Genomic DNA, 27398 nt, shown 5'->3' with positions numbered 1-27398 from the left:
CAACCTTTCAATGAAACCATCCTCAGAAAATCCCAAATGCCTCAAAACCGAACCTCTCCTCAGACACGGCCCTGCATGTGTGTCACTGGAGGGGGCCTCCGGTACTGGACAGAGTTTCTGGTGAAAGCCAGACACACACAAACCCAGAATGCCCCATAGCCTGGGATGTGGGAAACTATGGAGACTTCCCAGGAGAGTGAACCAGGCGCAGCAGGGACTTGAACCTGGCTCTCCCAAGAGTATGTTCTAACACAGGGGTGAAGAAATACCAGGCTGTGGGCTGGAGCCAGTTCCCCAGGTTTAGTCCCAGGCAGGCCACCACCGCTGCGCTTACCTGAGCCTCTGCAGGTACGGGTGAAGGCAGCTCCCACCAGCTGCCAACTGCTCTTCCTGGCCAAGGGAGCTGCAGGACGCGTTCATCCAATCCATGCTACTTCTTGCAGCTCTCATTGGCTGGGAATGGCAACCTGTGGCCAACAGGAGCTGCAACTGCCTGTACCTTTAGGGAACAGGGAAATATAGCCACAGCTGTCTGCCAAGAACTAATCCTGGCCAAATGCTGCTGTTTTATTGGCCACCCCAGCTCCAACCACAGAGCCTGTGGCTAGTCAGGGCTGGGGAGTCTCTCAGAAGAGATTGCTGGTTTTCCAGATGGCTGTATTGCTTAGTGCCCTGTTCAAGCCATCCCCTGCAGCAGTCCTCCACAGGGGTTTCCTCTACTTCCAAAGGGTCTGCAATGGATCCAGGAGTCTGAGCGCAGGGGAAAAAAGCCTGGGCAGCCACAGAAATTCCTACCATGGGAAAATCCTTTGTCAACTATACCCAGATGAGGGAAGCAAAAACGTGGAGGGATCAAATACAACCGTGATCTGAACAATTGGTGAAAGTGCAGCCACTCCAGCTGCCAGGGGTTTGCACTGGTAAGCCAGATTGACAGCCCCCGCCCATGGCTCCTTCCATCAGAAGAGGCTTCGGGAAGTAGCTCAGACTGCAGCAAATAAAATTGTCAGTCTATTGTATTGGGCCCACTGAGATGTTTCTGCCTCAGGGAAATCACAAACTGCACAGAGCCACAGAGGTCTGATGCTTCCTCCTCTGGCCCGGAGTTATCCTGTGCCATGGGAGATGACAGGGCTGGTTCAAGAAAATCTCCTGCTGAGCCACGTAGTTGAATGGCTCATCTTCAAGGGCAGCTCTGCCTTCTATCTACACAGCCCCACCGAACAGCACTGTCCAGCAGAGCAGACAGGAGAGGTGGCAGAACTGGTGGGGGGCCAGGTCGAGTGTGGCTGAGTAGAAGAAAGGTGCACAGAGGTTTCCTGTTAAAGAGACGGTTGAAACGGACTCCAGCCAGTCCCTGACAGGATGGGGCTCCCATTCCCTCCAGTGCCTTGCTGCAGCGGGTTCAGAAACCAACTCCAGCAGCCTGGGAAAGGACAAGCAACAGGCAAATCCTCCCCCTCCACAAAACATCAAGGAGGCGGCATTTTAATCCCTCCCGTGGCGCAGCCGGGCCATAACCTGCAGGCAGCAAGGCACAGATGTGCAGCGAAACGTGGCTGATGTGCACGCATGAGGAATACTAAACCCACAGCATTCCTGGGGCTGCTGCCCAGAGCCAGTGCTACACTCCCTAACACTACCCAGGAGACATGTCTTGGCCAGAGCCTCTCCCCAACCAACAGCCCCCAGAGGCTGCTCACAGGTGAGCTGCTGGTTCCATGAGGACTCCGTGCCCATTCTCTGCTCTGCTGGTACCTGGTGGAAGCAACCACCGTTTCACACCAGGGCAGCGGCACACAGACAGCAGCTCTCCAGGCATCATGACCCAGCAGCAGCTGCTTTCCTAAAAGGGTTGCTCATCTGTAGCTCATTCTCAGCTGTGCCCTGACTGCAGAGTGGACAGCCCCTGGTTCAAACCTAACACACACCAAGATGGGAGATCTTCCTGAAAAGAAGCTAAACTTAGGAGGCATTGAAGCTGGCCTCACTTTAATCTCTTTTTCATGCTAAATTATCCAACAGAAGGAGTGGGCAAGAGAAAGAGGAGGGAAGGGATAATATGAGAAATGTTTTCTTTGACAATGTGTCATTTGGAAACTGATTATTTCTGTCTCAGGGCTTTTTAATATTCCCAAACAATGGCCGAGTCGCAAGGGGATTTGGTATTCTTAGACTGGATTTATAATGCTCTGTTCTGCAGTGATAAGAACACAGGCCTTTAATCCTCCAAGCCGTGAACATGCATATTCGCCCACGTAATGTCCCTCCCCCCGCGCTGCTCTGTGCCCCAGAGTCAGCTGAGTCCTGACAGAGAGTGGGACCGCCGAGAGGTGAGGGTGAGCTGAGTGTGCACCAAGGGAATGGCTGATGTTCTCGTGAAAGCAGCCCCTGCTGCTAGCACCTGTGTGACAGGACAGGGCTCCTGGGCACAGCTAAAGGAATCACTCCAGGGCATCTTTGCTTGAAATCCGGGCCAGCCACAGCCCCAGGCTGGGATTTCCTTCTCACTAAGGCAAATCCAACCAGCCTCCACAGCACTTCTGCCAGCCCCAATGGCCAGCCAGAAGCCACACAAGCAAACCCACAGACTTGTCAGCTGCTCTACCAGCCCAGACCAACAACCCCCAACTTTAGGTGAGAAGCTCTTAAGCCTAGTTCACCAAACACCACACAGATTCTTCCAGACCCCAAAGGACCCATGCCCAGAATCCGGTCAGTATATACTTGGATCTTACCCAAACAAACAGCCAGATCCTTAGATCTAATATCTAAGGGTTTATTAATACCAAAGAAAGAACATGGTTAGAGAGAAGAATTGTTAAAGCAGTACTTTATATGCATCAGTCATAACTACTGAAGCAGACCAGTGATGTTATTTGATGATTCTTGAGAGTCTCTGAAAGTTCATTTCAGGTTATTTAGATTCAGTCATTGAAGCATTGTAGCTCCAGCCCGCTGGGGTCCACATGCTGGGACACGGACCCTTGGAGGCCATGAGACAAAAGCTCCAAGGTGGACACTGCTAAATCCACATCATCCCTCTTAGGGATGGCCTGCCCCCCTCCCCTGATCCAGACAGGCTTAACTCATGAGGACTGAAGAACAAAGAAAATATGTGCCACGGCCCATCTTATAGCTTTTCACACGTGGAGGGAAAAGTCCATTCTTCTCCCTAGGTCTTGGCCCACCACCTGACCAGGTGGGTCTCTGTGCTGAGCTTCCATTTGTTGCAGTCCCAGTAGAGAAACCCCATCATCACAAAGTGGGCGTTGGCCATCTGGGCCTTTGCTCCGTCTATTGTCCTGGCTGGGGTGGAGCCCCACCTCCCATTGCGAACCTCAGCCCTGGAACATTTCTCACACAGCTGCAGAGCTAAAATCTGTAACTTTACATACACACAGGTTACAGATGCACAAGTAGCTCAGATGGATTCAGGGCACCACCAGCTTTCATATGACACCTCACATGGCACCACAGCACAATATTTGGGTGCCAATAGCCACGCCAGGCATACAAATGGTTTCCAGACCCAATATAAAAGTCCAGCCACTTGACAGCCTGCTGCAGGGGCCTGGGCTGAGCACAGACATGGACAGCCATGGTGCTGCTACCCACAGTTCAGGCTCCAAAGCAGGCCCAAGGGAAATGGAGGAAGCAATTATCCCAAGGCACAGCGATTCAAAAGGGCCCAGGACTCCCAGCCTCAGCCATCTCTTCTCTGGCAGCAGTAGCAGTGTCTGGAGCTGTGGGCTCTTTAAATTGCCACCAGAGTGTTCCCTACGGTTCTAAGGGCTGGAAAGGTGGAGTAGGGAATGGTCCAGGCAGTGCTGAGGGCTGGATGCCCCCCAGCGCTGCTCCTTCTGTCTGAGGCTCTGCCCCTTCTGGGAGCGCAAGGCTGAACACCCCCCTCCCCGCCACACACACAAATACATGCCACCACCTTGCCCAGGAGCCCAACAAGTCTGAGGGCTCCCCTGCTCCAATGAGGAAGGAATCAGGATCCAGGCAATGCAGTGGCAGGTTGCCCACATCTAGTGAGGACAGATGAATGCTCCACCCCCTCCGCCCAGACTCTAGGGATTGTCGGCATATGCATCTCGAGCTGGAACAGAGGTGGCTTGGGAACTGGGCTCAAGTGGGGTCACCATGACTGGCTGGGGAAGAACAGGTAAACCATGACCATGAGAGATATTACACAGCACTGGGCAAGGGGGAAAGTGAAGCCGTGAATATGTAGAATCCTAGGTTGGAAGACACCTCAAGAGATCATCAAGCCCAGCCCCCTGCTCAAGGCAGGACCATTCCTAACTACATCATCCCAGCCAAGGCTTTCTCAAGCTGGGATTTTAAAACCTCTAGGGATGGAGATCAGCACTGGAAAAGGATGAAATTGAAGCCATGAGCATGTAGAATAATAAGGATGGAAGAGACCATGAGATCAAGTCCAGTCCCCTGCTCAAACCAGGACCAATCCCAACCACAGCATCTCAGCCAAGTCTTTTTTAAGAGGGGATTTAAAAACCTCTAGGGATGGAGATTCCACCACCTCCCCAGGCAATGCATTCCAGTCATTCTAGTGAAATAGTTTCTTCTAATATTCAACTGAGACCTCCCACACTGCAATTTGAAACCACGTAGCAGAGGACTAAGCCAACATCTTAATGGCATTCACAGACACCCATTTAGAGCCAGTTAAATATTTCTCCACTCCCGCGATGTGGATGGCTGCTGGGCCATGTAGACAGGGAAAACAGATGGGGCAAGGTAGGGCAGAAGGGGAGCCAGGATCCAAAAGGGTGACATTTGTCACACGCAGCAATGCAGCTCTCTAGAGGGACCTTCCGGGACTCAGCCGTTGACAGAGGACATGGGAATGAATCTCTGGCACAGCCAACAAAGCCGAATGGGTAGCAGATTTACTTCACAGGCTTGAACAAAGAGCAGGACTCCCTCCAAGCACCCAGTGCTGCCTGGCAGGATCAGTGAAAAACTACTGTAGTTTACATGAGTTACAAAGCCCTCGATCACAATATTGTTATGCATGGTGAGGAACAAAGACACACTCAATGGTACCAATGAATCTCGGCGCACGCTTGTCACTGACACCTGACAGATTCCCAAACAGTAATGTGACCCCGTGCTAATACCCAGAGTTACAAACACTACAGTAACCACAGCTACATCTTGTAACATGTCTACAACAACCCACAGAAGTATAAATACGCCACCACAACAGTCTGTGTCCCTGAATTCACCCCGTTGCAAGACTATGTTAAAATTTTTGTACAAAACATACTTTGAGGCATCAGTTGGAGCCTCAAGATACTGATAAATATTTGCAACATTTTGGCATTGTTCTAGTGCAGGAAAATGCACAAAGCTGAGGGATATGAGCTTATTTAGTTTGCAGAAGACTGAGGGGTGATTTAATAGGAGACTTCAGCTTCCTGAAGGGGAGCTCTAAAGAGGATGGAGAGTGTTCTCAGTGGTGACAGATGGCAGAACAAGGAGCAATGGTCTCAACTTACAGAGAGAGAGGTGTAGGTTGCATATTAGGAAAAACTTCTTCACCAGGCAGGTGCTGAAGCACTGGAATGCATTGCCCAGAGAGGTCGTGGAATCTCCATCCCTAGAGATTTTTAAGTCCCATCTTGATAAATCAGAGCTACGATTCTATGATAACTTAGACAGGTCTGTAGATGCAGTTTCTCTTTAACTCCAGATCTGGACATCAGCAAAAAGGGAATTTTGAACCTCACACCTCTAGAAGAGCTGTTCCCAACCTGTGGTCTGCAGACTGGTGGTCCATGAGAGTCCTGCAGGCAGTGCATGGGAAGGAAGAAAATTGGTTATCACATCCCCTTTCCATGGGCCAGCAGCAGATTCAAGGACTTTGCTGAGGCAAGGGGGATGCCTGGAGAGTGGGTTTTGTTTGGAAGGATGGCTGGAAGGGGCTGTGTTAGGGAGTGGGAGAGCAGGAAGGCCAGGCCTGGCTGTGCCAGGCTCCAACCTCTGCCCCTCTCCCCATGGCAAGGCCAGGCCTGGCCAGGGTGGGTCAGGGGAGTAGCGGGGCTGGGAGTGTGCCCACAGGGTGTGTGTGGGGGGAAGGTCAGAGTGTGCCCACAGAGTGCGTGTGTTAGGGAAGCTGGGAGTGTCTGTGGTGTGTGTTTTTGTGGGAGCTGGGGGTGGGCTTGCAGGAGAACTGGGGATGTGCCTGTAGTGGGAGGGGGCGTGGGGGCGGAGAGAGAGTGTGTGTCAGGGAGAGCTGGGTGTGTACCCATAGTGTGTGTGTTGGGGAGAGCTGGGAGTGTGCTCACATGGAGGGCGTGTGTCTGTTGGGGGGAGATGAGTATGCTTCCTCATGTGCCCCCCCGGAGTCTGTGTGTGTCCATTGTGAGGGTGTGTGAAGGCATTTGCAGAGTGCCCCCAATGTGAGTAATGATCAATGCGCTTTGCACATTTGGCAGTTAGAATGTGGGAGCCCAAGAAGGGATCAGTGGCTTTTATCCAGCGGGCTCATAAGAAAAGAGATGGCAGGTCAAAATGACAGTGAGACATCAGCAAATCAAACTCAGCACAGCAAAGGTAAGGAGGAAATACAGCAGTGAAGACTTTAAACTAGGATTTACTTCCTTTGGAACTGAGAACAAACCGTTACCAAGATGCGTTGTGCACCAGGATGTTCTCTAGAATGAAAGCTTAAAACCTGCTCATTTCTGCTGTCATCTTGAGACTAAACATGAGGAACACGAGTCCAAGTCAACGGAACTTTTTGAAAACAAGCTCCAAGAATGCGCATCTCAAGGCAGTGGTAATGCTAAGGCAGTAGAAACCTCGTACTGGCTTATAGCAAAGAAAGGGGAAGACAGGAAGGAGTTGATACTGCGAGAGGCTAAGGAGATGGTGGGTGTTATGCTGGGAGAGAGAGGGCAAGTAACAAGAGTTCACTGTCAGATAACACACTTCAATGCAGAATCGATCAGATGGCCCACAACATGTGATCAGCTACTAGCGAGAATATGAGCCAGCAGATTTTAAGCACTTCAACTGGATGAAACTGAAAATCTTTCAAACCTACTTGACTATGTGAGGTATGATCATAATGGAGAAATACACTTGGGCTTTGTTTGTAAATGTTTGCCCACATGCTCAACTGCAGAGTCTATTTTTGACATGCTGAACAGCTTCATCATTGAAAACGGGAATGATTGATCAAAATGTGTCAGACAGCAGAGATGGGGCGCAGGCAATGTTAGGCCAACATAGTGGGGTTGTTACATGTGTAAGAACAGTGGCTGTATGAGCAACACTTATTCACTGCAGCATCCATAAGGAGATGTTAGCAACTAAGAAAAAGCCTACTGATCTCAAGACCATTTTGGAAGAAGTAGTTAAAACAGTTAATCACATCAAGGCCAGTCCACTGAACTGGTGATTATTTGCAGCTCTGTGTGAGGAGATGGGTAAGATCTCCATCAACTTCTGCACACTGAAGTCCACTGACTCTCCGAAGTGAGAATTTTTTTATTTGACTCAAAGTTTGAACTTTCAGATCACTTTGGTGATTTTCAGTGACTTTCCAGATTAGCATGTATGGCAGGTTTTTTCAACCATTTCAATGGTCTGAATCTGCACCTTCAGAGAAAAATCAATTACCTTATTTCATGCGCATGACAAAATAGAAGCAATGATGAAGGAAATAGAGATGTGGGCCAAATGACTTGAGCAGTCTAATTATGACTCATTTGCAAATCTGTCAGATTTTTTGGTCACAGTAAAGATGCAGCTTCCAAACACTGTGAAACATTTCAGAGAGCACCTAAAGTTTTGAAAACAAACCTACGCGAGTACTTCCCTATGCCTGACACAAAATTCAAGTGGATATGAAATCCCGTTGCAAGCTTCAATGATGTCATCCTTGCAAACCTGACCTCAACAGAGCAAGACAGCTTTGTGGGCAGTGCTTTAAACCAGGATTTTTCTCGGCAACAGTTGACTGACAGTTGGCTTAAAGTTGCTTTGGCATATCCAGCCTTGCCTGTCAAGACAATAACATTTCTGATGCCTTTTCCCACAACCTGGATTTTCAGTGCTTGTTGCACAGAAGACCAAGTATCAGAATAAACTTCAACTTGAAGTAAATCTCCAACTGAGACCATCATTGCTAGAACCTGGCATCAAGCACTATCTGCAAAACAAAATCAGCCACCTCATTACCTTTTTCCCACTGGTAGGCCTACTGCAAGTAAACGTACAGTGATGAGTGCAGTATGTTTGTGAGTGAGCATAAAAATTTTTGAAATAGCTGTGTCTTAAATACCTTTTGATACACAAGTTTCATTCCCATTAGCCATTGGCTAAGTTAAAAATGTTTAAAGTGGCTTGCTTACATGGTGGTCCACAAAAGCTTTCGATGACATCGGGGTCCACATAAAGGAAATGTTGGGAACCGTTGCTTTAGAACTTAATAGATGGGCCTTTCCCATCTGAGCTAAAAGTGCTAACCCTCTTAGCTAAGACTGTAGGAGATTCAGTAACTTCTATCTGTGGTCCAGCCATCACTAATGGAGAAAAGAGCTCTGGAACACATGCATGGGTGTTATGTAAGGCACTCGCATTTCTGGAAGCAGTCTAACTTGAGCTAATTGACTGCCAGATTCACCTGAACAATCCAGCATGGTTATAAATCCTAGTGTTCACACTCCATAAATATATGCTCCAAGAAATGTTTGTTTCTGGTCATGCTTGATCCTAGGCTGGACACTAGAGCAAACCAAAACCAGACGCCGACTGTGTTCACTAACTAGCAAGCAATTCTCTTGAGTTACAGCACAATCAAAGCTTTATGGAGACAAAGCACACAGAAAATGCCAATCAGCTCCCTGGTTTGTACCAGGTACTTTTGTATACACAGCTTGGAAATCAGGTCAGCTTTATGGACACAACCCCACACTGCAAAACCAACTGTTCACCTTCTAAAACCCCTGTCTGCTGTGATGGTTGCAAAAGACTTGGCAATGCTGGTGTACTGAGATCACTGTCCATCAAACTGACCAGAGCTGTCTCATTGTTTCCTTCTAGTCCTACATGTGTCTGTAGCCATCTGCTGTCTCTTGTCTTAGCTTGTAAACACTATGAGGCAGGGACTGTGTGTGTTTGTACAGCACCCAACACAATGGGGTTATGGCCGTGCCTGGGACTCTCAGGTGCCACTAACTGGTAATGACAATAGTGAGGCCATGTGAGATTGTCAGCACTCATCCCTAAGGCCTTGTGCTTCAGGGATGCCACTTCTCCGCTTTCTCCCTCCCTCAGGCTGGGCTTACACTGGCATTTTTCTTCAGCTTTCCCACAGCACACTAGCACCAATGCAGTTCCACCAGAGGTAGCAATGACTGGACTACCGCTGGTACCAACCAGCTATCAGCCTAAGCACCCTGCCTTCTAACTCAGCTCAGACGAGGTCAAGTGCTGCCTTAGCAATGGTCCCAAACATGTGGCGGCTGATAGAGCTGCATCCAGTGGTAGCTCTGAGGAAAACTACCGTGCATGTTATAGAGTGTTTTGGCCAGATATACTGTGAGAGTTCACATTTCTCCATCCCAAACATCAATCAGGCCTCCCTGAGATCCCTTTGAATTTCTTCTCCAGCTTCCCTTCCTGCAGCATCTCCTCATAATATTGCTTTTGCAAAACTTACTGAATGTGCTGTTGGACCCTTCCATTGGATCATTAAAGATGACCAATAAGTCTGCTCTCAAGAGAATGCTCTCTCGAACAAGCTGCCACTCAACAGTGACCTCTACAGCCTCTCATTTCTACATCTCCCTGGGCCCAGGACTTCTCCCTATACAGGGTGAACCATGGTAGTCCAGCACTCACTGGTCCAGCATGATTTTAGTTAGCCAGATGTCCACTTACCATGGGTGCGGCCCATATTCCCACGGTCCCTTAATGTTTCTTTACAGCCACCAATCCTGGTTATCAGTGTTCTGTGCTGTTATTTAGTTCTAAAGTTACCCCTAAATGTCTCCTAAAAGCCCAGGAAAGCAGTGGAAGTGCTACTAAACCATATTGACCTCCTGTGATTCAGCAAATTCTCTGGTTCAGCAGGGGTCAGGTCCTGAGGGTGCTGGACTAGAAGCGTTCAACTTGTACTACATTATACAAACTTCTTCGAACCCTAGAGGAACCATGCAGCCAGGTAAAAGGCCCGCCACAGCATTCCTTCTTCAACAGTCACCTTGTTAAATTCCAGCCAGATCTCCAGTGAAGCTACTCCAAATCACCACTCAACGCCCATGGAACAGCCTTGAAAACCATCTTGTGCCACCAGCGCTAATAACTAATGCTATCTTTCAGTAGTGCCTTCCAGCTGCAGCACTGCCAGAAATTTACAAACATAATTAAACCTCACTCTCAGTACGAGGTAAGTTCCTGTTGTCTTCCCCAGAGTAAATGAGAAAGTTGAAGTCAGTGCAGACACTGAAGCCAAGAGGTTGCCCTGTTTTGTACATTCCCTCTGAAGCATCTAATACTGGCCACTGTCAGATAACAGGATACTGGACTAAATGGACCATTGGTCTAAACCATGCCAGTCATGCCTATGTTCTTTGGTTAAATGACTTGTTCATGGCCACACAGGGTGTCGGTGGCAGAGAAGAATCCAAACTAAAGCCTTTCTTTTCGCCAGGCTCTTTGTGAGGGAGGAGGCCAACCAAAGGAGCAGAATTTTTATGGGAGATGCTGGTGATGAGGAAGGAAAGGGTTACGTGTAAGGAAACGTGATGAGTAGTAGTAGTTGCCTCTTCCGCTCCTACATCTTGGAGTGTAGGCCACTGATGACCATTTGCCAGCGTACCCTGTCCTGGATGATCATCTCCAGTTCTGACCATGTGTATCCTGTCCTGTCTTTTTGGTATCTGCCTGCAGATCTCTACACCAGATGTTTCTTGACTGCTCTGTTTTTCTAATCAGCTGGGTACCAAGAGGACTTCTCAATGGACATCTCAAGAATTGGTGCTGTTTGTACGTCATAAAGATGCTTAACTTGCCCACAATGGCTGGAAGCGCATTCACTGCTGGCAGGTGGCTTTGATGGTCTTTGGTGGATTGTGGATAGCACAATAGGACTGTAGACAGTGAGACTGCCGCTCAATTAAATCATTAGAGTAATCCTTGCATAGCACTGATCCTGACTGAACTAAAGAAACACTGGAACTGCATGATGGGAAGTATTGTTATCTCCATTGTGCAGAGAGGAAAAGTGAGGTACAGGAAGGTGACTGACCCCAGGGGAGAAAGTGAGTACGTGAAAGGGCACAAAGTGGTTTAAAATAAACAGCAGCTCAGACCAGTAGATAGCATCCCTCTAAAAAATGCCCCAAAGGAACACGATAAAAAGCAACTGAGGATATTCTACTTGCACATCACATCCCCTTTTGATCCCCAAATCAGAAAAGCCCTTCAGACCATGCTTCAAATTAAGCACGTATTTAAGTTCCATTACATCAATGGGGCTTAAGCACATGCTTAAAAGCTCTGCCTAACCTGGACGTTTTGCTGAACTGGGGCTTTGGGCAGAACAGTATTATCTCCTGCATTCTTCCATTGTTCTCCTAATAGTGAAACACATCTAAGCAGCAACGATTACCAACTGGGCACCGTCAGGATTATTTGTGTCCTCTACCCCTGCCCAGAGCTGATGAACGGTTTCAAAACTGCCTTTGCATTGACGCACGTGAGTGCTCTACAGCTGAGAACATGAAGAAAAGTGCAAGGGCTAAATTTGGGACTGAGGTTTGCTGGTGCAAATGGATTTACACTGGCGCAGCTACATGCAGAGTTTGGCCCAGGAATAAGGACTCCCACAGTAACACAAAGTCAGTCCCCATGTGCTTACCATATGGATACATAGCTATATGCTACCACAGCATATGCACAAAGTGCATAAATTTTAATAGCATGCACAGGCCTAAAGCAGAGCATAAGTACAAGAGCACAGTTACAGTTGCTGTGGGAACTATAAGTTTAAAATCCCAGGCTCATTTGTATTAAAAGTCTCAGATCAAGTCACATTTCCATACAGTTATTTAAAAAAAATAAAAAAGAACCCCCCCACCCCGAATGTTGTTTTGCTAGTAGAGGAGTGAGCCTGCCAGTCAGGTGTTCTGTGCCATTCAAACGTGCAAGGTGGTGTTGCAGTGAATGTTCACTGGAATGGTCTCACCAGTGTAGCTGGCACTCGGGATGTTAAAGGTTCATCCTAAACGGATGAGGCTTACCGGTTATGGTTAACCTGTATGGGCTAAAGCAGCCCTTCACCCGCCATGGGCAGAGGGTTGCTCGAGCCCTGGAGGGCCACCGTGCCTGTGGTCATGGCAGAAGGGGCTGCTCCAGCCATGCTGGAGCATCCCGCTCCCCGCAGCAGCACCAGGAGCAGGGATGCTTCAGCCAGGCCGGAGCAGCCCCTCGTCCTCAGCGTGCCACAAGCAGGGTCACTCCAGCCCAGCCACAGCAGTCCCTCTCCATGGCAGCCCAGCACCTCCCCAGCTGCCCTCCAACGCACTTAATCAGTAAACTACTTAAACCCAGTGTTTAATCTGTCAACCAACTAAAAGGGATTCTACATCCCTCACCTGTACTCAGGCATCCGAAGCAAGGCAACTGCTGCATAAACAGAGAACACACCACTAACTGGAGCCACACATCTTGGTGAGTAACCATTCAAACTACTGCTAAGCTAAATTTGTTCAGATCACTTGCCCTTGGCGGGCGAGGTGAAACGGTTTTTATTAAAAATCCACCAACTAATGTGTTTTAAAATCTGAGTCTAGACAGGGTTTGTTGCTTTCAACAAGTCAGCCGGTTGAGGTTTAACCCTTTGCTCCCCTCTAGAGTTCACCAGGACCAGCTGGCCCAAACTGCCTTTTGCCCTGTCCATACTAGGGGTTTGAATGCATTGGCTACAATAGGTTACCATTCACATTTCCCAACGCGGACAGCCGCACAGAATGCAAGGTCCACTTCCTCAAACCTCCCAAACGCATAGCCTCATACCTGGCAGGTGTGTGCTACCGACACACACTGATTTTTTCTACTTGGGTCATGAAAACCAATTAATAACCTTTTCTCAAAATAAGTTAAAAACGAAGACCCATCCTTAATAGGAAAGAGCCTGATAAGAAGCACAATGAAGCTCCGCTACACCACAGGTCTGAAAGTGTGAGCTCTTTGGGGTAGGAACTGGCATTAACTATACCTCTGTGCAGCCTCAGAACAATGGGACCTGACCTAGTTTTTGCCTCCAGGCGCTCTGGCTGTACAAATGAACAACACATGTCTAATATTTTAATTACTGTTTAAACAAGAGCTTAAATGAAAATGCCTCTTGAAAAAGCAAGCATGGGAACCCTGCTGTTATAACCCACAATGACTATACTCCCTCCTTGAAAGGCTTTTGGACAGCAGTCAGGAAAACATCAGCATCCTACAGGCCAAAGAAAAGGGGCTAATTCATAGTCCCTTCCCAGCTATTCTTTGCAAAAGGGAGCATTAATGTTGCCTGCCTCTCTGCTCTCAAAATAAAATAAAATAAAATAAAATAAAATGTTTCTAGGACACTATTTACCAATGTGTGCTGCTGCTCTGAAAAGCAGGAGGTAGAATGCCTGTGCGAGCTGTCACTGGTGGATTTCCCATGCTTGGTTCTGACAGGTGCATTAAACTGGGTCACAGCACAGTGTAGCCACATTCACTTCCCCTCGCTGCCCTCACACCCGAGCAAAGGAAACTTAATTCAGGCAAACATGTCAACAGGCTGCTGGGCGCTTCTTTGGAGACATTTTATGGATCCTTGCAGACTGTACCTGCCCCACCTCCCATGCTTCCCCCACCCACCCAGGCAAACATGGAGTGGTACAGACGAGGAAACTTCAGGTAACAAACCAACCACTGGGTATCTGCTGAGCAATAACTCGGAGGGCTGACGAGGCTTGGCGTGACCCCAAGCAACTTGCGACCAAATGAGGTGGAGAGCTGGGAAATGAACTGCTCCAGGGTTTGGTGGTTTTATGCCTCTGCCCCTGAAGCTCTTCAGGGCTAAAACATCTTGGCAAGAATTCCCCCAAGCAGCCTTTCCCATATGGTCCTTTCAAGGAGAAGGGCACAGCGACTGACCTGCCCACAACAGAGCAGCTGTCCCAGCAAGCCATTAACATTCCAGAGCCCCATGATGACTTTACACACCTTCACCCAGCTCAGCAGGGGGGCCAATTGTTCATGTCCAGCAGCACCGTGAATGCACCTTAATGCTGCAGTTCATCTCCCGCTCAATGCAAAGGCAGTGGTGGCCTTTGAGGGACAAAGTAAAGGGTACTCTTTAGTTCCTGAAAGGAGATCCTTCAACCACACTCTCTCACAAAGTGAATCAGGCTCTCCAAAGCCCCCGCTACTGCTTCTGGGGCACTGCTTGAAGTCTAAACTGCTCATACCCAGGCACTGAAGCAAACTCTCCACTGTTGGAACCCAGGCAGCCACTGTTGAAGGAAGCTCCGTCTATCACCAACAGGGCACTGCTAAGTGGTAGATTTCGGGCCCAGAAGACACCATGCCAACCAGCTAGTCTGAACTCCTGCACTGATATGCGCCACAGACTGTCACACAGTGATTGCTCCACTCAGCCCATATCTTCTGCTAGAGCTAGAGCCTGTCTGTGAGAAAGAGACTGGAAACAATCAGCCACCACCCTGCGTGAATTGGCTCCAATGAATGCTGCAGCATCAGTACTAGATGCGCCTCAACCACAGGGGGAAAAGGTAATCAGAGCAAACTGATGGACCACAGAATGAAAACACACTGTGCCTTGGAGAAAGACAGTCTGGTTATAAGTCTCACAGGGTAGCCATGTTAGTTTGCATGTGCAACAGCGACAAGCAGTCCTGTGGCACCTTACAGACTCACAAATTTATTCTGCCATAAGCTTTTGTGTGTAAAAACCACTTGCATCTGACAAAGTGGATTTTACCTACCAAAGTTGAAGCTCAAATGTCAGTCCTTAAGGTGCCACAGTCCTCCTCGTTAGTCTTGTGATAGTCATATGAACTGGAACAACAGAGCCAGAGCTATGATTCCCAGCTCTGCCCTACACTCCCTATGACACCTTGGGTGAGTCACTTAATCTTTGCGCCTCAATCCCCCATCTGTAAAACAAGGATAAGAACCCTCCCTCTCTCCCACCCTTTGTCTGTCTTGCCTACTTAACTAAGCTCCTCAGGAACCGTCTCAGCTTTATAGTCCCAAGATCTCAGCTGGAGGCTTTAGGAAAGCACTTCACGCTAATAAGAAAAGATAAGAAGTTACAGCAGAAAGAACTAATTCACACAGCCCATAATTCATTCCAACAAAACCCAGCAGCTCCTCTCCTCTTCCAGATAAACTTTTAACAGATGCTAAAGCAAAGTCTCAAGTTACTCTGACTTCATTATTTTTATAGAAAATATCGTACACAACAATGAGTAGTAAAGTATGAAGTACGATAAATAATTACACCTAAAACACTTGTCAGAGCAGGGAGCAAAGTATATTTCTATTGAAGAACCATTGCTTGTCTCTGTTTTTAAAATAATTGTGTTTATTCACTTCTTGGTTAATTTACAAAAATACCACTTAATTCTCAGGGGATCATCTGATTGTTACTGCAGATTAATGCTGTTCCCACTGTAGATTCTGCACATATTAAAATAAATAATCTAATAAAAACCACATTCTCCGGACAAAGGCACATTAATGCAATTCACATTGTGCCTCCAGCCCTCGAACGCTCACGGGTGACATGTGAGAGCATCCTTTTTTCTGCTCAATTACTCAACACACTTCTCAGAGCTGCTGGTTTTCAGACAGATGTCCAGAAGTGGTAAGGAAGGAAAATGAACTTTGTGAAGCATAGGGAGAAAGGATCAGAGTGGAGAACCACAAGGTAATTAGCATTTGTGTTACTGGAAGTTCCCCAAAGGAACAGATGGATGACTTAGGAGAAGTTTGTTAGTAAATGGAATACCTTTGTTGCAAATGCTGAGGTACATCAGACAGTTCAACACCCTTCTCTCTGAAGTAAATCAGCAAAGAAGATGGAACTATTGAGCCTGTGTTAAGAAGGAGCAGCTGCCACAAAGGGGCACCACTGGGGCAGACAGAGGACATGCAAAAGGGGCCAAATGAAACAGTCCTGCTGGCAAACAAGACGAAGATGGAAAATTTGTCGGACTTAACACAGAGGAGACAAGCAAAGCGCAGCCCAAGAAAGATAGGGATAGCAGAGCTACATTATAGACTGAAAACACAACCCAGGGAGATGGAGTGGAATGGGATCTTTAAAACATATTTGTGGGCCTTCAAAGCAATATATGGGGCCAGGAGCTGATGTGTAGGCATAATTGTGCTCCTAGGAAATCAAGAGGAGGGAAAGTGTTCTTTTGGTTGTTGTTGTTTTAAACAGATTTACTCCCAAGCCAATAGCTGGCAGCTGGCTTGGGATGGATCCAGCCGATTGTGTAAATATGTTCAGGCAGTTTTTTTTAAGTGCAAATATTTCAGCATAATGAGGGTTCAGTAAAGCACCAGCAAACCACCATTTAACTTTTACTGCCATCACTGCTTTCCAAAGGGGACAGGGGGAATGCCTGAAGCAGAATGAAAAGAATCCAAACGGGGTGGGGATATTTCCCTTTGCATCTGGCACAGACCCACAGGATACACTCTATGCCCCAGCCTGCAGGGAGGATCTTGGGAGTGACCCTTTCAGTATGCCAGTCGCTGAGAGTCCAGCTCTCCTTGTCTGCTTCTGAGACTCAAGAAGAGCCAAACCCCTGCTGGAGGTTTGCATTCCACGCCTTCTGGGTATAATGCTCTCAGGCTAAGGCTACACTATTGCTCCTATTTCAGGATATACGTGTATCCTGAAATAGAAACCAGGTGGCCAAACACCGCACTCAAACTAGCAGCGCTATTTTGAGCACGATGTTTCGTTCCCACTAACCCTCCTTGTACAAGGGTTACCATGAAGCTCAAAATAAACACTTATTTCAAACTCCGTTGCCAATACCAAGCAGTCCAAAAAAAATGACATGCCCGATCCACCAAAAAAATCACAAGACTGTTTTAAAATACAATGAATTTGGAGGGTATATTTGTGTGTGTGTCTTCTAGGCTTTGGTTCTTTTTTTTTTTTTTTTTTTTTGGGGGGGGGGGACATATGGGACATTTTTTCAAACTTTTTTTATCCAAAACATGAGAGCTAGAAATGTGTTTTTTCAACAAAATTCAAAGCTGAGATTCTCATGAAATCTCACAGGGCTCCAGGTCTTTAAACACTCAGTCCCATGAGATGAACAGCAAAAGTCACAGGCTCTCCCACATCTATTTAGATTGTCAGTCCCTATAGCTGGTAGCATCTTTTCCTTCTATGTTCGCACAGCACCTATACCATGGGTCGGTGACTGGAGCACCTAAAAATCTACCATATCCACAATATGAGACACAACCAACAAAGGACAGCCAAGATCAGTCAGGAGCGATGGGTTCAGAAGAGTCACAGGGTGCAATTCTATGCTACGAAGGCCAAACTAAATCAGGGTGGCAGGCCCACTGGTAGTGGAGCGGGCAAAGGGGACAGCTGCCCTAGGGCCCAGCATTTGACAGCAGTGATTGTGGCCGGAGTTTCGGGACCCTTTGAAACACCACAGCAGTGCTGTGTCGCCACTCCACACGCAGCTCTGGGGGAGCATGGGGGCCTCCATGGCTGACTGGCCTAAGCCCCACCTCTTCTGCCCTTGGACCTGCCCCTTCTGGGGGGCAGCCATGCCCACCTTGCCCTTGGGCCCATGGTGGTTGTCAGCCCTTCTGAGAGGTAGGCAATAAGCAGCCCCTGGCCCAGATGTCATTTGCCCAATCAGTCCATCCAATTCTTTAGTAACCTGTGCATCTACAGGGACAGCTGCTCATGACTCCTATTAGCTGCAGTTTGCCATTCCTAGCCAATAGAAGCTGCAGGAAACAGCAAAGGCCAGGCTCCTGCTTCTCACAGCTCCCACTGGCTGGGAACAGTAAGCGGGCATACCTACCGGCATGCAGGTAACTAAAGCATCTGGTGGACCGCCAGGGACTAATCCTGGAAAACTGCTTCCAGCCCACAGGCTACTTACTGCCACTCCTGGACTAACCCTGCACTTCAGAAAAGCAGACTTTGGCTCTCTCAGGAGACTGATGGGTAGGGTTCCCTGGGATACCAATACGACGGGGACAGGAATCCAGGACAGCTGGCTATATTTTAAAGCCGCCTCATTAAAGGTGAAGGAACACACCATCCCAATGTGCAGTAAGAAAAACAAATATGGTAGGCGACCACCATGGCTTCACGGTGAAATCTTTGGTGAGCATAAACACAAAAAAGAAGCTAACAAGAAGTAGAAACTTTGACTAGCGACTAGGGAAGAGTATAAATATATTACTCAAGCCTGAAGGTGTATAATCAAGAAGGCCAAAAGTGCAACTGGAACTGAATTTAGGAAGGGATGTGAAAGGGAACACGTAAGGTTTCTAGAGGCATATTAGCAATAAGGTGGTGGTCTGGGAAGGGGGGAGACCCTTACTGAGCTGGAGCGGTAACCTAGTGACAGATGATGTGAGAAAAGCTGAAGTACTCAATACTTTCTTCGCCTCTGTCTTCACAGACAAGGTCAGCTCCCAGCCTGCAGCACTAGTTAGAACAGTGTGGGGAAGAGGCAGGCAGCCCTCAGTGGGGGAAGAAGAGGTTAAGAACCATTTAGAAAAGCTGGACATGCACAGATCCATAGGGCTGGATCTAATGCATCTGAGGCTGTGGAGGGAGGTGGATGATGTGATTGCAGAACTACTGGGCATTATCTTTGAAAAGGCCTGGTGATTAAGAGAGGTCCCAGACAATTAGAAAAAGGCAAATGTAGTGTCCATCTTTGAAAAAGGGAAGAAGAATCCAGAGAATTACAGGCTGGTCAGCCTCACTTCAGGCCCCAGAGACATCACAGAGGAGATCCTCAAGGAATCCATTCTGAAGCACTAGGAAGAGGGGAAAGTGATCAGGAATAGTCAACATGGATTCACCAAAGGCAAGTCATGACTGACCAACCTAATTGTCTTCTATGGCTCACTAGATATGGGGAAGGCAGTAGATGTGACATACCAGGATTTAGCAAACCTTCTGATACGGTCTCTCACTATGATCTTGCCTGCAAGTTAAGAAGTACAGATTGAATAAATGGACTGTAAGGTGGACAGAAAACTGCCTAGATTGAGCTGTTGATCACAACCCTTTGAGACTAACAATGTCTATTTGGCAGCCATTATCAAGCAGAGTGCTCCCAAGGGTCAGATCTCATGCTGGTTTTGTTCAATTTCTTTATTAGCGATGGGTGAAGAACTGGATTACACCCTCAGCAAGTTTACAGATGACACTAAGCAAGGGGGAGGTAGATACGCTGGAGGGTAGGGCTAGGGTCCAGAGAGAGCCACACAAATTGGAGGATTGTGCAAAACGAAATCTGATGAAGTTCAACAAGTCCTGCATCTGGCATGGAAGAATCCCAGGCATTGGTACAGGCTGCTGCTGATTAAGCTGCAGGTCTGCAGAAAGATTCTATGAAAGGTGCCTGGGATTACAATGGGTGAGCCACTGGATATGAGTCAATAGTATGCCCTTGTTGACAAGGAGGCTAATGGCATATTGGGGTGCATTTGTAGGAGCACTGCCAGCAGATCTAGGGAAGTGATTATTCCCCTTTATTTGGCACTGCTGACTCCACAACTGTAGTATTGCATCCAATTCTGGGCCCCACAGTAGAGAAATAACGTGGACACAACAGAGGGTCTAGCAGAGGGTAACAAAAATGAGCAGGGGACTGGAGCACATGATTTATGAGGAGAGGCTGAAGGATGTGGGCTTGTCTAGTCTACATTAGAGTGAGGGGGGATTTGAGAGCAGCATCCAACTACCAGAATGGAAATTCTTAAGAGGATGGAGAGAGGCTGTTCTCAGTGGTGACAGATGACAGAATGAGGAGCAATGCCCTCAAGTTACAAAGGGGGAGGTGTAGGTTGCATATTCAGAAAAACTATTTCACCAGGAGGATGGTGAAGAACTGGAAAGTGTTACCAAGGGAAGTGGTAGAATCTCCACCTCTAGAGGTTTTCAGGTCCTGACTTGACAAAGCCCTGGCTGGAATGATTTAGTTGCAATTGCTCATGCTTTTTACAGGGGGTTGGACTTGATGACCTCCTGAGGTCTCTTCCAACCCTATGATTCTAGGTGGTCCTTTTCATCTATCCTAGAGGGCTATGACTATCCATCTAAAAGCTGTGACTATTTCCTTCCTAATCTACTGGCCCCTTCCTTCAAGCCCCTCTGAAGTGCTGTTCCTACGGCCTGGGGAGGTAGGGAACGCTCCCAGTGCTGGGGAGGAGCAGACTGAGAATGCTGGGCAGTGACAAACCAATTTAGATCACCATCATAACATGCATATTTCCTCCTCCTGAAGGAAGAAGCCTTTAAGTTTTCACTCTTGAATCTCTAAATTTAGAGAGACTCAAGGCATTCTGATGACTAATCACAAGAAACTGGCTAGGGACACATCTGCCCCAAGAAATCTCATTACCTAATAAATTATTTTGTTAGTCTTTAAAGGGCTACAAGAATGCTGGTTTGTCATGTGCCCACTGTGCATGCTGAGGGCCTAGCCTCAGGCTTTCAAAAATATTAAAAGCATAATCCAAAACCCCATCACACGTGAGAACTTTGGCATTTCTCCTCCTGGATGGGCATCAGTTCCAAGCCTAGGACTCACATACAGAGCAGCCTCTCCGTTTCAGCTCTGTCTCACACTCGGTTGCCAGCAGCTCAGGGTGCACAGGATCTGGTTTCAGGATCCAGCCATGAATAGACGCACCGACCCAACCGTGAACAAAGCCAAATCCTCCTCCAGTTGCCGGCCAGGAAGGAGGGTTGTGTTCACTACAGAGACCCAATGCCTACCTTCTCTGCTACGGCTCCTGCGCTAGGCCCTGGCCTCCTGCAAGCACAGGTTCTTCCTTCCCAATGCTCACACAGACTCCATCCCTTTCATTAGCTGACACACCAGTAAGCCCCCGAGAGGCTCTTGACCAGGCAGCAAAAGTAAACAAGTGATTACAGAACCCAAAATAAAGCTGCATTCTTTCAAAGAGGCACTAAAAATTCTCGCTGCGTCCTCCTGCTGTGAACCTTTATATCATGTGCTGTCAAAGAGATGCCACAGTGCAAACACGCTCTGCCAGGCTTCTCCTGACCATGCTGGCATTCCCTGGCTGCTGGGTCCTTTCTCCTCCCCTTTCCACCACCTCTCACTTCCAAGCCTGGCTCCCAGCGCTACCCGGCTATCCCTGCACCACTGCTCCCTGGCCCTCTCCTGACAACGGAGGGCAAGACCTGCCCCCAGCTCCCCACAATGGGCACAGAGCAAGGGTGAAGCGATGCCACCTACACAGCTGCAAACATCCCCAGCTGAAATCTTTCTCCCCACACACGGAGGGAGCGCATTTTCCCAACGGGTACCACCCCTCAAGGATCATGGGCTGCGCCTGAGGACGCTGCACTTGGGAGCCAGGCAGCAGCAGTAGAAATCTCACAAGGTGGAGCTGGCCAAAGTTCACTGGCTGCTGAGAGACTGACTCGTGCTGACGGAGCACGACATCTACACCACCCCCTTGCAGGCTTGAACGCTCCACAGCAGTTTGCTCAGGCAGGCTTGTGCCCGTTCCCCTAGCACCTGCCGCCCACGGGCTTCAGGCACTTGACCAGTGCAGCAAATTAAGTTGCACAAGCTGGTCTCTGCAGAGAGCTACAGGAGACACACACACAGGGCTCTGACCTGCGCTTCAACCAGAGACACCCAGTACCATTCAGTGGACTATTTTCCTGTATCAGCAGTTCTCAGCCAGGGGCCTGAGGACCAATGCGGAGCCATACGCAGGTTTCAGGGGGTCCATCAAACAGAGCCAGCATTACTCACTGGGGCCCAAGACACGAAGCCCATGCCACACTGCCCTGAGCCCAGCCACCTAAGGCTGACACTAAAGCCTGAGCACCTTAGCTCTGTGGGGTCCCTGTGGTGCAGGGCCCTGGGCAGCTACCTAGCTCACCTCCCCTTAATGCAGGCCCTGGCTCTGATATAAACAGCTGTTGTGGCCGGGGGAGTTTTATAGCATGGGAGTGGGTGCTCAAGCTTAGGGTCTCTGCTGTGTGCAGCGCTTCAGGGCAGATGGACAGAGGTGCTCCATGAGATGGGGCTCTGAAGACAGGTCAAGGTTAACACTAGGCGCTGCCCCACCTATAGCCACCATGCCTCCAGCATCTCTGCATCAGCACATACCCACACGCAGACGGGCCAGGCTGCTGGGAGGCATATCCCTGCTCGAAATGGGGGCAAGCTGCACTGGTGCAAACTGAGGCTTATAATGGTTTAACACGTTTGCATTAACACAGGCAAGGCCTTGGAGAGGCAGCCAGGACAGCCTGTGCTCTGCTCTCCCCAGCTCCACACAGCAAGTCACCTCTCTGCCTTTGGCTTCCCCACATGTAAGTGAAGGATTATAAAGGCTGCCTGGGACAGGAGGCACATGGCATGGCTGATGCTTGGCGAACACTCCCTCTCTCCAGCCCCCCACCCCCATCCTCCACCAAGTGCTATGACTGAGGCTGATCTGCATGTTTGGAGAGGCTGAAACAATCTGGGACTGACCTCTCTGAATGCCAGTGGCAGGAGGAGGAAGAGTTCCACCCCGATGGAGAGAAATTAAGTGCACCAGCCAATGTGCCCTCTAATCTTTTTCCCACTTGTGGATTTTTCACATGCATGGGTGGAATAATTTTTATGTGCACCACGGCATGTTTGGATGTGCACCACACGTAGACTCAAGAGCCTAGCTGTGGACACTGCTAATCAGCTGGGCAGCATTTGAATCTCTTTTGAGTGGTCGCTCAAGCATCCAGCTTACGGGGAACACTAGCTCCAGCTCACCTCCACCCAGCTACAGTGTGCTGTGCTGAGTTGTGATAGGAAATGGATGAGCTGCTACCTTAACGGCAGCTGAGGACCCATCTGTTCAGGAAGGGAAAGAATCCGTTTCGATGAGAGGCGCCTGGCCTGCCAAACAAAGCCCATGAACTCTTGCCGTCTGAAAGCAGATTAGCCAGGATAGCTGGGTAAATGGATAACAACAGGCTAATTAGCCCCCCACACCTGTTTGGATGCCGCTGCAGATTTTTAACACAATATTGTCCATGTAATTACAGCATCTGTGAATAACCTTCCTGGAGTGAATTAAGCCGCTCATCACAGGCTGCCACACTACTGGGAAACAGGTAGTGACTGGATGGGCAAGCAGCTTTCAATTTAGACTGGGACCTTTCCACTTGGTTACCTACTTTGCACTCACTCTCTCATCCCATCCCTTTCTTTCACACACACACCCCAACCCCACTCACTAAACCATCAGTGCAGCCCAGGGTTATTGTTGTAAGGAGGCTGATCTGACTGGAAATTGGACCAATGGAACTGGAAGCCATAGCAGCTGAGAAAGGAAGCATGTAATAACAGAGGGAGAGATCAAAGACAACGATAACTAAGCAGGAGAAAGGGTAACATGCGAATGATAAGGCAGGGAGCAGAAAGGAGAGGGAAATGAATGATAGCAGAAGCCACATCAGAACCATCGGGTGAGTGTTTAATTTTCCATGCGTCTAACTATCAAGCTGTGTTATCTGAGCCACGTACATTTATTAGAGAACTCCATTGCGGCAGCATGGACGACTTCGGAGGGCATGTCTAGAATGCTGGAGGAAGATGAGAACTGAACTCCTCTTTGGCTTCTACCCCTGACTCTGCCACAGGCTTCCTAGAAGACCTTGGGCAAGTGCCTTCACTTCTGGCTGGAGCTCCCCATCTGTAAAATGGGTCTAAACAATGGTTAATGCCTGAGACTCTTGTCTGTGTGGATTGTGAATACTGCAGGGCAGAAGCCATCTCTCTCAGGCAGCACTTACACTGCAGACCTGACAGTGGCATCGCTTTCCTGGGTAGCCGTTCACTGCTGGCAGGAGAGAGCTCTCCTGCTGGTGTAATTAAACCACTCCCAAAGGGAGCAGAGTTTGCAAGGGTGGAAGGAGAGCCTCCCTTGCCGACACAGCACAGTCCACACCAGCACTTCTGTCTGTGAAACTTACGTCAGTCAGAGAGGTGCTTTTTCACCACTCAAACCGACAAAAGTTTTCCCAACAAAAGTGGTCGTGTAGACAAAGCCTTGCTGCGGGCACACCCAGCACCTCTTGAAAGAGGGACCTGATCTCAGCTGGGATCTATACAAAAGAAACAATTATTTCCTCAGACATTACCAGAGGCTAATTGGGCCAGTTTTCAGGCCAGGCTTGCTGGAGATGTTTTGGTGAACTTCGCTGAAGTTCACTGCCCAAGTTACTTATGGCCCTAATATCCATTGTTTATTAGTGTCTACTCTTTCTCTGTGGCCATTTGATTAATCTCCCTCTCCTGCCCTCCTCAATGATCTTGCTTCTGCATTGACAATACAGCCCAGAAGCTGCAAAGTAGAAGCAAGCTTGCCCCAGGAGATCGCACAAGGATCTATCCCAGGACACAACTCGGGTTACTCTGGGCGTCGAAGCCTCTTCAGACCCTGAAAAGAAAACCCCTCTCTGAGGAGCTGGGGTGCTTCTCCTTGCACAGTACTCATCAGCACAAACAGAACACTGATAAAGAGCATCCAGAATGCCCCAGGGCCAGAAGACGCTTCCCATGACTGTGGGACATAACACAGAATCCCCCTTTCTGAAATGTTAAGGGTGTGGAAGAGCAGTCATGTCCACATGGCTTCCTACCTGCTGGCAGACGGCCTGCTGGCAGCAGCAGCCCACGCACAGCCCAGCTCAGAGCTGGAGGGGCTCTGGACTTTCCATAGAGAAGACACTGATTTCTCCCACACACATGCCACCCAAGGCAGATCCTAGCCATCAGTTGCTCTTTGAAGGCTGAGCCCAAGGCCACCTGGAAGCTAGCCACTCCCTCCCTTAGGCCATGCTCCCCAGCTTCTGAGGGGGTAGACTACCAATTAAGCCTCTTCCACCCAGGAAACCTCCTGATGTGTAGCATTGTTGGTAGCCAGCGGGAAGTGGACTACAACAGCATTAACTGAGAGACAGATGCACCTCCCACCCCAGGGCGCTGCACAAGGACCAGGGCTACAGACCCATCTCCAGCTAAACCAAGCTGTGCATTCAGTGGAAGCCTACACAGAATCTAGACATGCACTGCCTGTCCAGTCCTGTCAACACAGGGTCACAGGGCTTTTTCTTGCTGGGCCTGGTCTGGAGCTGGATGCTAGGACCTACAAGGTGGAGGAGTCCCAGATCTTGGGTCCCAGCCTAGCAACGAAACAGCTGTTCAGCTGAACCTAGGGGCCTGTCAGGTAACATGAGCCAGCCAGGATTTTTCTTTGTTGTGTAGGCACAGCCTCAGAGCTCCCTTCTCAACATGCCGCTAGGCAACTTGGGCTGTAGACACATCCGAGACCAGTTCCTTCTGCCTCCCAGGCAAACAGAGAGGGGGAAATCAGGAATTTCTACCAGGACAAACAATAGTTACGTGTTACACCCTGGGGCACAAAGCCTTTCTGACGAATAATGCCCGAGACAAACAAATCCTCGCCAAGAGTAATAACAGGGGACCCTTAAGCCTTAACTTCATATTGTGGGAGAAAATTGAATTTGCCCACATGGACCATACATAGGTGTTCACAAGCACATGGAGGAGGAGGAGCTGTGGATAGCACATGATGAGATCTTTACACAAGGATGAGTTCTGCACACGCTGGCTGGAAGCCACTGGACTCAATTTCTATACACGTCTAAATCGTAAAAAGCCAGGCCCATACACCGCTTCTGAATTCAGAGGAGTCTTGGATCACACAGCTGGAGGAAGGGCTCTGCCTGAAGGGGGCAAAAGAGTGCGAGATGAACACACGGGCACATGGTCCCAGAAGAGATGAGTGCTGCAGCTGAGGAAGGGAAGAAGGAAGAGTGCCTCAGCGGTGCAAAAGGAAGAGGCCATGTGAACCAGTGGATCAGTCACAGCGGGGTCTCAATTCAGTTTGCTGGGCAGCCTGGCGCTTGACGTTTTCCAGTCGCTTCTCCGTGCCTCAGTTGCTTCCCGTCGAGGGGCAGGAGGGAATGACCGGCTCTGAGTGTGATGAGGGTATTTAGCCTCCAAGCACCCCTGTGAGGCACAGCAGTGCTCTCAGACCTGTTGGAGACATGGGGGGGCCTGCGGTACAAGGACAGGGTGTGATTCATCCCAAGTCAAGCAGGGACTCTGAGGTGAAGCAGGGCTTGTCGGCCTGGGCACATGCCATAGCCCTTCTCACAATAAGCAGACAGGCCCAGGAGGCTGCTCCCTGGGCACAAGGCAGAGGACAGAGAGGAAAAAGTAGCAATGACCTAAGAGTGTCCTGGAGGTGGTACATGCAGGACAGCCAGCGTGGCTGGAATGTCATAAGACACCTCCCCCAGCTCCCTGGGAGATTTGCTACGTTTGCTGGAAGCTTGACTGCTATTAAGAGAACTGTGCACTTCATAGCAAGCATGGGCCTGACTACCAGTGTGTGCTTTAGAGGGGAAGGCGCCATAACCCAATGAACTGGGCACAGGGTTCCAACTCCAGAGACGTGACTTTTACCCCTGCTGCTGCCACTTATCTGCTGGTGACCTAGAACAAGACCCAGAGCGAGGGGACATGACTTAGAATCGCAGACCACTAGAACTGGAAGGGACCTCAAGAGGTCATTGAGTCCGGTCCCCTGTCCTCACAACAGGATCAAGCACTGTAGACCATCCCCAATAGGTGTCTAGCTATCTAAGCTGTTCTTAAATATCTCCAGTGATGGAGATTCCACAACCTCCCTAGGTAATTTATTCCAGTGTTTAACCACTCTGACAGATAGGAAGTTTTTCCTAATGTCCAACCTAAACCTCCCTTGCTGCAGTTTAAGCCCATTGCTTCTTGTCCTATCCTCAGAGGCCAAGGAGAACAATTCTTCTCCCTCCTCTTTGTAACCCTCTTTTAGGTACTTGAACACTTCTATCATGTCCCCTCTCAGTCTTCTCTTTTCTAAACTAAATAAGCCCAGTTCTTTTCAGTCTTCCCTCGTAGCTCATGTTCTCTAGACATTCAGCCATTCTTGTTGCTCTTCTCTGAACCTTCTTCAATTTCTTCACATCTTTCTTGAAATGTGCTGCCCAGAGCTGGACACAATACTTCAAC

General features: G+C 48.8%; 1 protein-coding gene across 2 annotated transcripts in view; it reads right to left on the bottom strand.

Moving 5' to 3' along the window:
• Positions 1 to 27398, bottom strand: part of ASTN2 (astrotactin 2) — a 708908-nt gene that overhangs the window by 534641 nt on the left and 146869 nt on the right. The gene's annotated exons all lie outside the window — the stretch shown is intronic.

Source organism: Carettochelys insculpta, chromosome 21 (assembly GCF_033958435.1).
Source record: "Carettochelys insculpta isolate YL-2023 chromosome 21, ASM3395843v1, whole genome shotgun sequence".
NCBI classification, from domain to species: Eukaryota; Metazoa; Chordata; order Testudines; family Carettochelyidae; genus Carettochelys; species Carettochelys insculpta.
The sequence above is the reverse complement of the archived record's forward strand: the minus strand, read 5'-3'. Positions and strand labels throughout refer to the sequence as shown.